The following is a 3,987-nucleotide window of genomic DNA, read 5'->3' as shown; positions in this document are numbered from 1 at the left end:
CTTCCTCTTCCCCTCCCTTCTCGTCTTCCTCCCTCCCTCCCTCCCTCCCTTCCCCCCTCCTCTCTCCCTCCCCTTCCTTCCTTTGCTCTCTATTTTATAAACTGGAAGAAGCGTCATCACCAGCATTCTCTGGCTGCCTTTCCTTAGCCATGATTTTGCTTGCCTGGTTTTCTCATTTTGTTTTGTTTTGTTTTTTATAGCTTTTCTGTGTCCAGGCTATATTTACAGGAGACCTACTATGTGCCTGGCATTGTTCTTGCTGATGAAGACACATGGCAGAAAGAACAGGCGAGGGTAGAACACTCTTCCCTGTGGGCCGCACACATCAGCCCTCCACTTCCCTTTATGGACACAACGCATTGTGTAGCGGCTGTCAGCGGGTGGGCACCATTTGGCTGCATTGACAAGTACATCTACGGTTATTCCTGTATGCAGTTTTACATTTTAAATTCTCTAAAAATGTTTTGAAGAGTTTCTGCTTTCAATTCTTCTTGATACATACATAGGAGTGGAATGACTGAGTTACATGGTAAATTCATTTTAAACTTATCAGGGAGTCACTAGATGGGCCCTCCCTCCAAACCACTCTACTTATACGAATGACTCCACATGTATGAAATGTCCTGAACAGGCAGATTCACAGTCACAGAGAGGAGATGACTCGTTCCCAGGGGGGTGAAAGGGGGGAAATCGGTTGCGTGTGTAGGGATAAGGAAAACGTTCTGAAATGATGCGCACTTCACAGGGCTAAAACAAGATTGGGCTGAGTGGATAAGAGCATGCCCTGCTCTTGCAGAGGACTAGAGGAAAATTCTCAGCACACACATTGGGCATCTCACCACTGCCTGTAACTCCAGATCCAGGAGGGCCAATGCCCTCTTCTGGTCTCTGAGGGCACTCACATTCACACACCCACACCCACACCCACACTCTTAAAAATACAACCTAAAAGACTAACTTTGTATCTTGTGCGTTCTACCCTAATTAAACAAAGCAAACCAGAAAGAGCAACAGATCTGACAAGGTCCTAATCTTATGGGGCACGCAGGTTAATGAGTGAAGACCAACCATAGATAAATCAATATTTCATCCAGTGTATTCATCTGTGTTCTGACAGAAGAGGAGCAGGGAAGTGCTTGGGTAGGACTCGGGTTGCTAGACTGACCGTGAGGGGACACAGGGCATAGAGAGGATGGAAGGGCATGGAGTCCGCCTGGGGCTGTGACATTATGATGTCACGTGTGACATTATGATGTCAGGGGTATTCTTTTGGCCATAGGGAGACATACGGCGAGCTTGTAGATAGTTTTGGCTGACATGACTCCAGGAAGGGAGATTGCCACCAACTTTCTAGTGGGTACAAGCTGGGAAAGAAAATGGTACTCCTCCATTTTCCAACAAAGAGTTCTCTGTCCTGAAATGACCTCAGTGGAATGGGCTGAGACACCCTGACCTAGCCATGCAGATCCAAGCCTTAAAATCTGCTGGAAAAACCCAGCCAGTTTTATGCAGCGTGCAGGCTCAGGGGTGGTTCTCTTGTGAGTCATCTGGAACCGGGGATCTGGCTTTGACCCCTGCGTCTGCAGCCTGAGAAAGACGAATGTTCCTTCGGCTGGTTCACCATGAGGATTGAGAACAGCCACTCTCACTCTGTGTCCTGACCTACGTGACTCAGACCTGGAACTGGATGTGTTAGGGTGTTGGCAACTCTACTTGAAAACCCACAGTTCTTATCCAAGGGCAGGCTTTAGCAAACGGAGAGAATCCCTGACCCATGCCCTAGTGGAAGCGCCTTTTCTTCAATGACGATTTAAGATGGACGCTGTCTTTCTGCCTTCCCACCTTCCCTGTGGGTTGAATCTACCCAATGTTACATTCTCTCCAGGAATCGAGGCGGGAAGAGAGGAATCCACAGAAGAGTCAGCGACCACTGTGCCTGAGCTTCCTTCGGTCACTGTAGAGGCTTTCCTTGCAAAACGCTGCAGCCACAATAAGATATTTACTGTCTTTATCGGAAGATCAAACCCACCCACGGATGTCACATTGCTCAAATTCCATCAGTAGATCAGACAAGCTGTCTCTGGGAAGAGGACATTCCAGCCAGCAAGTTCAGAGCGCACTGGCTTCGAGGGCCGGTCCCTTCCTATTTTCTGTCAAGCACCCTGAGCCTTTGTTGTCTCCGCACTGCTGATAAATCAATCCATCAAAAAATTTCCTCAGTGAAACTCAATCAAGAAAGGTCATGTCAGCGGGAGAGGAACAGATTAAATTAGCATCAAATTAGACATGGAAAGTGAGTTCTGTCAAAATCATCGCAGCGCTCAGCACAATTAGAATATGTTAATTATGCATTTCATTAAGGTGGATGTGAGATGAAATGTCACTGGGGTAGGCATCCGAAAAAGGGAAGATTGCCAGGCACAACTTTCTCTAGACAATGTGTGACACCTTCATTACCATCAAGAATCGCGAGTCTGCCGGTGACTTTTTCTGTAAAGGATTAAACCATTAACTGTTTGCTGGCTCCTCTCATTCGTGCTAAGGGGGTGTGGGGGGGTCCCTATCCTCAGAGCCGACCACTCCCTTCCAAGTTGACTGTCTTGCTCTTGGACCGCCATGGCCCTGGGGGCTGTTGGGAATGCCCGGTGGGCAACGGGGAGATGGCTGGCTTTAATGAACTCCTTGGAATCCTGCCACTGCCTTAGGGGTGTCGGGATGCTGGGGATGGGGAGAGGAGAGAAATGAGGGGTGAGGATTACAGAGGGAGGGGAGGAGGGGCGAGGATCTTGGCCCCCAATCTTGGGGATGAAAGATATAATCAACATAATGGGGAACGGGAGGGGGGAATCCAATTTCTAAATGCGCACCCAGCAAACTCTCACTTGGTGAATTCTTTTGCAGTCGCTCTGAGTCACGATTACCAAGAGGCTCCGACTTGACTTCTCGCAAGGCAGTTTCCTCAGATGCTGCTCAGGTGCTTAGCATAGAAGGCTGCAAAGGCTGCGAGTCTGAGCAGCTCCACTCCTCTCAGACTAATGCTTGGTTCTCCCCCCCCGCCCCCCCCCCGCAACCTCCCCGTCCCACGCTTCTTTTTAAAACCAGGGCTTTCTATGTCGGGAAGGATGGGAGGGGGCTCTGGGTGGGTTATGCCTGACCTTGCTTCCTCAGTTAATTCCTGTCCTCCCTTCCACCATGAGCCGAGCATCCAACGTTCCAGACCCACTTAGTTCATTAGGAAGGTTCCAGTGGTGCCCTGTGGAGGGAATCTCTGCCTTGTTCTCATTTCTCTTGCATATGTTGGTTTGTCTCTGGGCGGGGGAATCCCTGATCCCAGCCCCCCTGTCCCCTCCTTCTCTGCCTTCACACCCACAGAGTGCGCGCACACACACAGAGCACACATCTGTTGGATTCATCTACCTCAAGTCAAAATGAACATGACTTCCTGCCGATGTGTCCCTCTCTGCCCCACCTCTCCTACACCTCCGGGAGCTGCCCCCATGCACTTATGGGATGCTGGACTTGACAGAACTTTCCAGAATTAGTATTTGCTGTTCACTCGTTTCTCTTTTCTCACACACAATTAACACATTATATTGATGATGACCCAATGTAACTGATGTATGTGTGTGTGTGTGTGTTTGTATATATGATCATGTGTGTAACTGTAACTACATCTTAACACATGGAGAATAGGCCCCACAATTTAATACGGTGCCCATTTTGTTTTTGTTTTTGTTTTTTTGTTTTTTTTTGAACAAGTAAGAAACCAGAAGCTTCAAATTTTATTTTTGACCTATCCAAGGTCAGACCCATCTATTACAAGGCAGCCAGTTGCAATCCACCTTCCCTTCTGCTTAAGGTCCCACAATGCTACAGTCCTGCTTTCTCCCTTTTGCTTGTACCGCAGGGCTAGGATTCTGTTGGTCACCTGACTCAGGGCCTCCTCTTTCCTTTTCTCTATTTTATTCTCCACTCTACAAAAAAAAA

At 48.4% G+C, this 3,987-nt stretch overlaps 1 protein-coding gene and 2 long non-coding RNA genes across 5 annotated transcripts in view; 1 reads left to right on the top strand and 2 right to left on the bottom strand.

Annotated features, from left to right (window-relative positions):
- Positions 1–3,987, bottom strand: part of Tshz2 (teashirt zinc finger homeobox 2) — a 462,303-nt gene that overhangs the window by 115,656 nt on the left and 342,660 nt on the right. The window lies entirely within an intron of this gene.
- The window catches only part of LOC116091457, a 17,025-nt gene continuing 15,310 nt past the window's right edge, over positions 2,273–3,987 (top strand). Inside the window, exons 1-2 of the long non-coding RNA XR_004119042.1 lie at positions 2,273–2,293; positions 2,902–2,974. This is a non-coding gene — a long non-coding RNA (uncharacterized LOC116091457). The remainder of the gene's footprint in view (positions 2,294–2,901; positions 2,975–3,987) is intronic.
- LOC116091455 overlaps positions 3,807–3,987 on the bottom strand; it is a 6,184-nt gene continuing 6,003 nt past the window's right edge. The window contains exon 4 of the long non-coding RNA XR_004119040.1: positions 3,807–3,974. This is a non-coding gene — a long non-coding RNA (uncharacterized LOC116091455). The remainder of the gene's footprint in view (positions 3,975–3,987) is intronic.

The sequence above is a fragment of the Mastomys coucha genome, unplaced genomic scaffold, assembly GCF_008632895.1.
Source record: "Mastomys coucha isolate ucsf_1 unplaced genomic scaffold, UCSF_Mcou_1 pScaffold15, whole genome shotgun sequence".
NCBI classification, from domain to species: Eukaryota; Metazoa; Chordata; class Mammalia; order Rodentia; family Muridae; genus Mastomys; species Mastomys coucha.
This window is presented reverse-complemented; position numbering and strand designations above follow the sequence as displayed.